The following is a 12,310-nucleotide window of genomic DNA, read 5'->3' on the forward strand; positions in this document are numbered from 1 at the left end:
AATCATTTCCCTTCTAAATAAAAACAAGCCAGTTCTGAATTCTGTTGATTTCAGTTGAGTGACATGGTATGATATGAGATATATCTTTTTCCCCTAAATTAGAAATTTCTTCCAGAACTTTGGTAATATTTTGGATTTGAGGCATAAAATAGATATACCCTACTTGATCGATTGGCAACACACCAAAGAAAGATTATCAAAATTTTCGGTTCCATTTCTTTGCTTGGATTTGTTATATGAAACACTTTTTAAATTACTTCATGTCAATTTCAGAAAGGATTTTTGAAAGCATCACAATCATGAAAACGTGGTTCATTTAAAAAATCTGCTGGCTCTAAAAAGCAATCTTATGCTTGGCAGAATTTTCCACATGACAACGTATAATGCTCTGTCTGATTATTCGAAATATTTGTTGCTTCTGTGACAAAAATGGGGGGTATACATACTGGGGAGCCAGAGAAGGTGGAATCACCAAGAGACAACAAAAAAAGTAAATGAGAATTTTGTTTTTTTTTTTTTCCTGCATCCATCCTTGACCAGTGGCTGTTTACTTTGCCCAGGAAGGTGGGATAGAGAAGAAATAGCAGAAACAAAATGAAACGCTGGTTGGATGACTCCAGCTTCTCTAACCTTCCAGATGTAGCATTGTTGTAGCTATTGCTAAGAACCACAAAGGGGTTAAAAGGAAGCAGCGTTGCTGTCCCTGTTGGGAACGGAAGTTATAATTTTTTCAAAGACTATTAAAAAGGGGGAAAATAAAGAGCAAAAGAATAAGAACACTTTCTATCATTCTCAATTACCAGCTCTAAAATGACCGTGAGACTTTACTGCTGAATGCACATAAGTTGAAAAATTAAAAAAAAAAAAAGTTTATTTAATAACCGACAGTCGATTGAACACCCAACTGCATTGCACAAATGTACATGGGGCATCCCAGTTAATATAATACGGGTTACAACAGCGAGTGAGGTACATGCTTTTTCCTTAAGAATATTGGATTTCTGTATCCACCTAGAAACTGCCAATTGTGTTAACATTATATTGCAGTAATGGTTTACCCATTACTTATTGCTCTCCAGTCAATTCTGACTCATGATGGCACCATGTGTTGCAGAGTAGAACTGCTCCATAGGGTTTTCTTGGCTGTAATCTTTATGTAGAAAGATCACCGGTCCTTTCTTCTATGGTGCAAGTCGATGGGTGTGAGTCTCCAACCTTTAAGTTTGTAGTTGAGCAAAAACCATATGCACTACCTAAAGCTAGCTCTGTGGTTCTTAAAGTGTATACCTTAGATTAGCAGTGGTAAATCAGGATCATATGTAATTACTTATTAGTGATACTTAAATTATTCTTGGAATATAAGGAGTTAATCTTGTAGGAAGTAACATTTAAGAAAATGCCAAGTAAGCCTTGAGAAAAAAGATGAGGAATATTTGTAGGCAGTGGCAAAAAAAAATCCAGAGGGGAGCATGGTTATTATATTTGGATAAATGAAAGTGTTTAGTATAGCTTGAGTGGAAGGGCATGGAAGGAGATGAGCCTGGAGCAATGAATCTTTTAAACTATGATAAGGAGTATGGACTTTATCTTTGAATGGGGGCTTGTTGAAAGCTCTTAAACAGGGAAGAGAAACAATCAGATTAGCATTTTAGAAAGATCACTCTTCATGCCTTGTCATTCAGGTAGAAGGCACCACCATGCATTTAGTTAGCCTAATCAGACACCTAATAATCATCCTATCCATGTCCTTTTCCTTCACTCCTAATATCTAATCTGCCATATATTGATTCTGTATCTCCCTTTCTTCATCTCTTACCTGTATAAAAACAAAATTCTTCTCTTTGACCTTTTTGTTTCTAGTCACTCACTTCATCAAATCTATTCATGTATGCAGAGCAAGTAATCCGAGAAGGTGGACTATATCTATATGAAGAAAGCAGCATCAGGATTATAAAAACCCAAAACACCAAACCCAGTGCCGTCGAGTCGATTCCAACTCATAGCGACCCTAGAGGACAGAGTAGAATTGCCCCATAGAGTTTCCAAGGAGCGCCTGCCAGATTCGAACTGCCGACCCTTTGGTTAGCAGCTGTAGCACTTAACCACGACCCCAGCAGGGTTTCCCATCAGGGTTATAGGGAGACTAATTAGATTCAGAGACTAATTAACAACCTGAAATATGCAGATGACACAACCTTGCTTGCTGAAAGTAAAGCATATTTGAAGTAGCTACTGATGGAGATCAAAGACTACAGCCTTCAGTATGGACTGAGCGTCAACAAAAGGAAACAAAAATCCTCACAACTGGAATAAGCAACATCATGATAAACGGAGGAAATATTGAAGTTGTCAAGGATTTCATACTACTTAGATAAACAAATTAACTCTCATAGAAGCAGCAGTCAAGAAATCAAATGAACATATTATACAGCCACAGTAGTCAAAACAACCTGGTATTGGTACAACAACAGGCACATAGACCAATGGAACAGAATTGAGAACCCAGATATAAATCCATCCACATATGAGCAGCTGATATTTGACAAAGGCCCAGTGTCAGTTAATTGGGGAAAAGATAGTCTGTTTAACAAATGGTGCTGGCATAACTGCATATCCATTTGCAAAAAAAATGAAACAGGACCCATACCTCACACCATGCACAAAAACTAACTCCAAGTGGATCAAAGACCTAAACATAAAGACTAAAATGATAAAGATCATGGAAGAAAAAATAAGGACAACATTAGGAGCCCTAATACAAGGCATAAGCAGAATACAAAACATTACTAAAAAGGACGAAGAGAAACCAGATAACTGGGAACTCCTAAAAATCAAACACCTATGCTCATCTAAAGACTTCACCAAAAGAGTAAAAAGACCACCTACAGATTGGGAAAAAATTTTCAGCTATGACATCTCTCACCAGCCCCTGATCTCTAAAATCTATATGATTCTGTTAAAACTCAACCACAAAAAGACAAACAACCCAATCAAGAAGTGGGCAAAGGATATGAACACACACTTCACTAAAGAAGATATTCAGGTGGATAACAGACACATGAGAAAATGCTCTCGATCATTAGCCATTAGAGAAATGCAAATTAAAACTACGATGAAATTCCATCTCGCTCCAACAAGGCTGGCATTAATCCAAAAAACACAAAATAATAAATGTTGGAGAGGCTGCGGAGAGATTGGAACTCTTATACACTGCTGGTGGGAATGTAAAATGGTACAAACACTTTGGAAATCTATTTGGGGTTTTCTTAAAAAGTTAGAAATAGAACTACCATACAACCCAGAAATCCTCAGAATATACCCTGGAAAAATAAGAGCCTTTACATGAACAAATATATGCACACCCATGTTTATTGCAGCACTGTTTACAAAAGCAAAAAGCTGGAAGCAACCAAGGTGGCCATCAATAGATGAATGGTTAAATAAATTATAGTACATTCACACAATGGAATATTACGCATCTATAAAGAACAGTGAGGAATCTGTGAAACATTTCATAACATGGAGGAACCTGGAAGGCATTATGCTGAGTGAAATTAGTCAGATGCAAAAGGACAAATACTGTATAAGACCACTATTATAAGTTCTTGAGAAATAGCATAAACTGAGAAGAACACATTCTTTTGTGGTTATGAGAGGGGGGAGGGAGGGAGGGTGGGAGAGGGCTATTTACTGATTAATTAGTAGATAAGAACTACTTTAGGTGAAGGGAAGGACAGTACTCAATACAGGGAAGGTTAGCTCAACTGGACTGGACCAAAAGCAAAGAAGTTTCTGGGATAAACTGAATGCTTCGAAGGGCAGCGGAGCAAGGGCGGGGGTTTGGAGACTATCGCTTAAGGGGACTTCTAAGTCAATTGGCATAATAAACTCTATTATGAAAACATTCTGCATCCCACTTTGAAGTGTGGCGTCTGGGGTCTTAAATGCTAACAAGCGGCCATCTAAGATGCATCAATTGGTCTCAACCCATCTGGATCAAAGGAGAATGAACACCAAGGTCACACGATAACTATGAGCCCAAGAGACAGAAAGGGCCATGTGAACTAGAGACTTACATCATCCTGAGACCAGAAGAACTAGATGGTGCCCGGCCACAACTGATGACTGCCCTGACAGGGAACACAACAGAGAACTCCTGAGGGAGAAGGAGAACAGTGGGATGCAGACCCCAAATTGTCATAAAAAGACCAGACTTAATGGTCTGACTGAGACTAGAAGAATCCCGGCTGTCATGATCCCCAAACCTTCTGTTGGCCCAGGACAGGAACCATTCCTGAAGACTACTCATCAGACATGGAAGGGACTGGACAATTGGCTGGAGAGAGATGCTGATGAAGAGTGAGCTACTTGTATCAGGTGGACACTCGAGACTGTACTGGCATCTCCTGTCTGTAGGGCAGATGGGAGGGCAGAGAGGGTTAGAAACTGGCAAAATGGTCACGAAAGGAGAGACTGGAAGAAGGGAGCGGGCTGACTCATTAGGGGGACAGTAAATGGGAGTATGTAGTAAGGCGTCACATATAAGCTTATACGTGACAGACTGACTTGATTTGTAAACTTTCACTTAAAGCACAATAAAAATTATTTAAAAAAGAAATCAAACGAGGTATCATATCAGGAAAATCCGCCACAAAAGACCGCTTCAAAGTGTTCAAATGTAAAGATGTCATTTCGAGGACTAAAGTCTGCCTGGCTCAAGCCACGACATTTTCAGTCACTTCATGTGTGCTTAAAAGCAGGACAATGAATAAGGAAGACAGAAGAAGAGTTGATGCCTTTGAGTTATGGTGTTGGCAAAGAACATTGACTAAACCATGGACTGCAAGAAGAACAAACAAATTTGTAGTGGGAGGAGTACAGCCACAACACTCCTTGAAAGCGAGGTTGGCAAGACTTCATCTCACATACTTTGGACATATTATAAGGAGGGGCTGGCCAGTCCCTGGAGAGCTACATCATGCTTGGTAGAGCGGAGAATCAGCAAAAAACAGGAACATCCTCAGTGAGATGGATTGACACAGTAGCTGCAACAATGGGCTCAAACATAGCAACGATTGTGAGGGTAGCACAAGACTGGGCAGTTATGTTCTGTTGTACACAGGGTCACTATGAGTTGGCACCAACTCAACAGCACCCCTAATGATAACAAAAGCTGTCAGCTGTCTTTAAAATATGCATAATCTTGTCACTGTCCTGCTTACAACAATTTATTTATCCATTATTGTTGTTAATGAGTCTTCCACCAATCCTGATGCTGCATCCTTCTTCATATTTTCCAGTTTCTAGGATTATTTGCTCAGCATACAGATTGAAGGAAACCTTAGTGGTGTAGTGATTAAGAGCTATGGCTACTAACCAAAAGGTTTGCAGTTTGAATCAACTAGGCACTCCTTGGAAACACTATGGAGCAGTTCTACTCTGTCCTCTAGGGTCACTATGAGTTGGAACTGACTCCTTGGTGGTGAGTTCGGTTTTTTTTTTTTTTTAATACAGATTGAGTATACATGGTAAAAGGATAAAACACTGACATACACCTTTCCTGATTTTAAACCATGCAGTATCCCTTGTTCTGTTCTAACGATCACCTCTTGGTCTATGTACAGGTTCCTCATGAGCACAATTAAGTGTTCTGTAATTCCCTTTCTTCAAAATGTTATCAATAATTTGTTATGATCCACACAGCTTAATGCCTTTGCATAGTCAATAAAACACAGGTAAACATCTTTCTGGTATTCTCTGTTTTCAGCCAAGATCCATCCAACACCAGCAATGATATTCCTCCTTCTACCTCCTCTTCTTAATCTGGCTTGAGTTCCTGGCAGCTCCTTGCCAATGTACTGGTGGAACCATTTTTGAATGATCTTCAGCAACATTTTATTTGTGTGTGGTATTAATGATTTGTTCAATAATTTCTGCATTCCGTTGAATCACCTTTCTTTGGAATGGGCACAGATATGGATCTTTTGCAGTCAGTTGGCTAGGTAGCTTTCTTCCAAATTTCTTGGCCTAGACCAGTAAGCACCTTTAGTGTTGCATCCATTTGTTGAAACATCTCAGTTGGTATGCTGTCAATTCCTGGAGCCTTGTTTTTCACCAGTGTCTTCAGTGCAGCTTGAACTTCTTTTTTCAATACTATCAGTTCTTGATCATATACTACTTCTTGAAATGGTTGAATGTTGACCAATTCTTCTTGGTACAGTGACTCTGTGTATTCCTTCCAACTTCTTTTGATGCTTCCTGAGTTGTTCAATATTTTGCCCATACTTATTCCTATTGCCCTGGAGTTGATTACAACTCATAATGACCCTATAGAACAGAGTAGAACTGCCTCATAGGTTTTCCAAGGCGTGGCTGGTGAATTTGAACTGCCAACATTTTGGTTAGCAGCTGAGCTCTTAACTACTGTGCCACCAGGGCTCCATTTTGCCCATAGAATTCTGCAGTATTGCAACTTGAGGCTTGATTTTTTTCTTCAGTTCTATCAGCTTGAGAATACAAGTGTGTTCTTCCCTTTTGGTTTTTTACTCCAGGTCTTTGCATGTTGCATTATAGGGCTTTACTTTTCCTTCTCAAGCTGCCCTTTGAAATCTTCTGTTCAGCTCTTTTACTTCATCATTTCATCCATTCACTTTACGTAGTCTACATTCAAGATCAAGTTTCAGAGTCTCTTCCGAGCTTCATTTTAGTCTTTTCTTCTCTGCCCTTCTAATGACAGTTTGCTTTCTTCATGTATGATATCCTTGATGACATCTTACAAATCCTCTCGTCTTCAGTCACTAGTCATTGAACGCTAATGACTCATCATTATCTGGAAAATAATGCCTAAATTCTTAGTACGATCTGGAAGTTCTTACTGCATGTCTTTGAGAATATACACCTACCTTGATAACATCCATAAGAAATCAGTATTAATGAACTAAGTTATTGGATTTTATCCCGAAAACCCCCGCACCTGTGATCCCCTCTGCCTAGAATTTTCACCTTCTCTATGTGACTATGATATCATGAAATATTTTCCTTAAATATCATTTTATTTTTGAAGCCATTCCTGATTCCGTCATATAGAACCAATTTTGTCCTCTGGGCTATTGCTTTTCTCTTATGTAATGGCTGGGAGATCATGTCAATTAAGTCAATTCTCAGGTAAACTATATATTCCCTTATGGATTCAATCTCTCCTATCCTTTCCTTTTTTCTCTTCTCCTCTTCTCTTTTTTCTCTCCTTTCTCTTTCTAAACCCTTCCCTCTACAGCTTACTTCTACAATTTACTCTTGCTTTTCACTTTCTATTCCCATTGCCGTTAAGTCATATCCGACTCATGGTGAAACTATAGAATTGCTCCATAGAGTTTCCAAGGCTGTAATCTTTATAGAAGCCTATTTGCCAGGCCTTTTATCCTGCTGAACTGCTGATGAGTGCAAACCACTGAACTTTACGTTAGCAGTTCAGCACTTAATCGCTGTGCTGCCAAAGGTCCTTTTTACTTTCTATAAATTTGTTTATATCTGTGTCTTTTATAACCTAAGAACTGTGCCAACTGATGGACATTCTCATTTTCATATTCTTCTTAGTTTACATGATGCAACAACTAAGCTGTGTAAATGGGCTGCATTTGATTTGCTCTGATATAGATCTAAATAGAAAATGTCTTATTTATTTTTACTTGGGTTTTTGTTTTCTGTTGTTGTTAACCCAAAGATTTCTGCAAGTTCCATTATACAAATCCTTTTCTTTTTCAAGTTACAATTTGAATTAAAATATTCAGAAATATGAATGTATAAAAAATAAATATCACTCAATTTATGTTCAATAGCCATAATCAGAAAGGAAATTTACTTATTTAGCTACTATATAACATTTTTATAATTCAATTCCTTTAAGTTTTATTTTATAATAACTGTAGCAGTTCAACAATTTGATTTATTTTATAACCAAATCAGCTCTGCATTTATAATTTTTGAAATTTAAAATTACTTGTGTCTCCTTAAAAATGATAGGGCAAATGATCTTAAATATGAAAATGTAACAACATGAGGAAATTAAGAAAGAATACTCATAAAATAAATATGCCTATTCCTCACTTATTGACGTGATTAGGTTCCAAAGAACAGATCCTTATAGGAAAATCTGGGTAATACAAAAATGGAAGATGACCACATCAGACCAAACACTAAACCAAACCCAGTGCCATCGAGTCAATTCTGACTCATAGCGGTCCTATAGGACAGAGTAGAACTGCCCCATAGAGTTTCCAAGGAGCGCCTGGTGTATTCGAACTGCCGACCCTCAGGTTAGCAGCTGTAGCACCTAATCACTATGCCACCAGGGTTTCCATGACCACATCGGATCACAAAAATGAAGGATGACTACATCATTACATAACTGCCAAATCTCATCCCTACATAAATGCCAAATTACTGACCCAGGAGCCCCGGTGGTGCAGTGGTTAAATGTTATGGCTGCTAACCAAAAGACCGGCAGTTCGAATCTACCAGCTGCTCCTTAGAAACCCTATAGGGCAGTTCTACTTTGTCTTACAGGGTTGCTATGAGTCAGAATGAACTTGATGGCAACAGGGATGTTGATCATAACCTTAGCTATCATAGCCAGCATTACTCTTACCTCACACCTCAGCGTTTGTCATTGCCAGATGTACATTCATACATCATTAATACATAAAATTTTGGGGTAGTAGATTTTTTTCTATTGTCATAAATGTGAAATGTTGGATAATGAGGCAGTTGATAAATGAGAAGTAGGTATATAGATGTAATTGCTTATAAATAAAACAGACATAAATTGGGAAGATAGGAACTTTTTATGTGTGGTCTAATATAAAGTATTTTAGATCATCTTTCTAAACTGAGAGCACTTTGTGAAACATAAATAAAACCTGTTGCTGTTGAATTGATTCTGACTCATAGAGTGTGAAGTATAGACTTATATTAAAAACATGGTAAATATACAAGATGTACTCAGAATTATTGAGAAAAGTATGTAAAAATATGTTTAAAGGACAAAAGATTAAATTGAAAGGTTTGAAATTCATATTAACAATGTAAGTTAAAATCTAAAGATTAAAGAAATATGTTATCCCCTAAAAGCAAGAATATTCAATTTTTTTTTTGTAATTGTGTCAATAAAATATTTATATCAAGTATTGCCTTTTTTTTCCACTCAGAGTGAAATATTCTTGATAATTGCTTTTTGAATTTTCAACACTCAACTTTATCCATCATAGAGTAGACTAAAGAGTATAAGCATAATTATCTGGTATATTTAAAAAAGCTGAAATATTAGTTCTTCAAAGACTCTATCAGTAGATCCAATGACAGAAACCTCAGAAGCAGCTTAAGGGAAAATACATGTGAAAGTTTGTAAGTTTCTTTAAAGATGTAAACCCTAGCTTTGAAAGAAAAAACTCAATAGGATTTGCAAACTATGTTTTGTCCTTCTAAAATAAATGAGTTTCTTATCTTTCTATCCAAACTGTAAGGATAAGAGCACTAGCCCAGTTTATTTATTCATGAATTATTACTGATTTCCATGAAAGTAAAGTACTTATAAATAGTTTTCAGAAGAATTTATTACTAATCCTGTCAGGACTGACATCTTTTATTCAAGAAGAGAGTGTCACTTTTTTATTAAAAACAATAAGTTATCCTGGCAGCATGTATTCTTAAAAAATAATCTTAAAGCTACTGAAAAGCATTTTCTAATTAATGCTAAGTACTTTATAAGATAGGTAAATACAATTTAAGAGATAACTTGAAATCCATGGCTCAAATGTTACCCCTTTGTAGGCAACCCAAGCTGTTAAAACACTACGTAAAAATAAATTATAGCCTTCTTCAATTAAAATAAACATAGGTAGAAAATTGTGGGGACAAATTTTTAGTGCAAATGGTCTGAGTGGCTTCTGGCTCTCAGAATTTCTATCTGCCCTTCATGTCCTATATGAAGAAAATTTTGATACATTTCCAGGTGGAAATAAAGTAATTTAAATAGTTTATATAGTTTCTGCATTGACAAGGTTTATATAAGAAGTGAATGTTTGAATCAGTTCTGAAATACATTAAAAGTTTTTTTTTAACACTAAAGTGATGGTTATAGCAAATATGTCATCAACTCTGTTCAAAAGTTGGCACAGGGGTATAAACCTTAAAAATTAAATGTATATATAATCCGTGTTATCTCGGCGCTCAAAATATTTGAGCCGATTTTCAAAGTTAAAAAAAATGTACAATTTTATAAGAGAAAACTATAAACTTCATGTGGACAAAATCATACATTTTCAAATAAGAGAATATCAAGGCCATGATCAAGGTTATAGGGCATACTCAATATGGTATTCCATTATTACACGGAGGACAGAGATTCTTAGGAAACTTCATAGGTTCACTGTAGAGAATGGAAAAATGTCAAAATTATATTAGAAAAGCTGACACTATTCGATCTTCCCTTAGATTGGTGAGAAAGCCAAGCATGGTAATCAGTAAAACACTATATTCTTTTTCATTGCCAAGTTACTGAGTGGAGTACTTTTAAACAATCTTTTCATGCTGTTGTTGTTGTGTGCAGTCCAGCTGATTCCAACACGTAGCGACTCTATAAGACAGAGGAGAACTGCCCCATAGAGGTTCCAAAGCTGTAATCTTTATAGAAGCATACTGCCACATCTTTCTCCTGCATAGCAGCTGGTGAGTTCAAACCCCTGACTTTTCAGTTAGCAGCTGAGTGCTTAACCACTGTTCCCCCAGAGTGCATCATTTCATAGTATTGTTCAAATTTTGTTGCACATATTTGGGCTCCAATAAAATACGGGACATGCAATTTTTCTTTTGGGGTGTTTTAAAATTATAAAACTTTGGATTTGGGAAAGAATCTTAGAGATAATCTATTTCCATGCCCTTTCTTTATTTCCTGGATTGTTGTCTTGTCCAAAGTCAAACAATGACAGGAGAAGATATAAAACCAACACTTTCCATTTACTGTTTTTTTCTTTATATCAGACTATGTCTTTATCTATATTAAAAAAATCTGGAAATATCACTATATATATGATTATTTAGCCACACATATACTTAAAATAATTACATCACTGTGTTTGGCATTCCAGGTAATAAAATAATGAGGAAAAATAATGTGTATTCAAAAACAATTCAGAAGAAAAGCTTGGAATCAATTCGATGGGGGAAAAAATACTACACAAGGTAAAACATTGAATGTTATAAGAGTTACAATCAAAATGCAATTGAGAATGTAAAGCAGGGGTTTAGAAGTCACTAAAAATATTGTGGAGCAGCAAATGTGATAAGAAAATAAAATGACTTCATAATGATATTTGGCCATATCCTACCTAAAAGAGCAAGGTCAAACATTCTCTATCACTAGTGAAGCAAAGAGCATTATATAGTAGGGAGAGCCTCATTCAGTCTATTGAAAATAACCATGCAAAACACACAAAGGACATAGAAACTATGAAAATGTTTCCAGTTAGCTCCAAATAGTGGTTTTCCCTGAAACTCCAGTTCTCTGATGGGTCCAGAAAAATTTGTTGATTTTCATTTTACTCATCTTTTCCTTGTAAAGATATATATGGATGATCCCTTCCAAGCTCTTTACATGTCACAGCTGAATGCAGAGTCCTGTCTGCTTTTTTAAGTCACCAGTCATTAAATACGTATTCCGTGTTTCACATTTTAAAATGGTTTCTAGAATGCAAAGTCAGAAGGAAATCTCTCTTTAATGAGGTATGAAAGAGTCTGAGAGAATATAAAACAAATGATTCACAAAGAGGTGAAGCAATGATAAAAAGAAGGCATGATTAACAAATTCTAAGGAAGGAGTTAGAATTTACAAAAAAGTACTTTAGATATTTTGTCTATGAATTATAACTTAAGATATTTTCATTGTAAATTATTGTTTCTATTTTACATTCTCATATTAGCATACAGAATAGCTAAAGAGTAAAATGGATGTAAGTCTGTTATAGAAAGTAGTTTCAAACAGTAGTTTACTTTTTCATATTGGCCTATATAAAAATCTACATTATATGTAATCCCACGTATATATTATAAACACCCTCAAACCAAATTAACAAGATACAGATGGAACTATAAGACACGCATGTACTTCATACTTCAAATCAATATGGAGGCAAAGAAATGCTCAGTAGCCTAGTTGTATAGTAAGTCAGCAGCACCAGGCACTAGTATAGTGCACTCTATACAATCAGTGCATGATATTTGTTAAAATATTCTAAGATCCTGATGTTTTTGCTAGCAT

Source organism: Elephas maximus, chromosome 4 (assembly GCF_024166365.1).
Source record: "Elephas maximus indicus isolate mEleMax1 chromosome 4, mEleMax1 primary haplotype, whole genome shotgun sequence".
NCBI lineage: Eukaryota > Metazoa > Chordata > Mammalia > Proboscidea > Elephantidae > Elephas > Elephas maximus.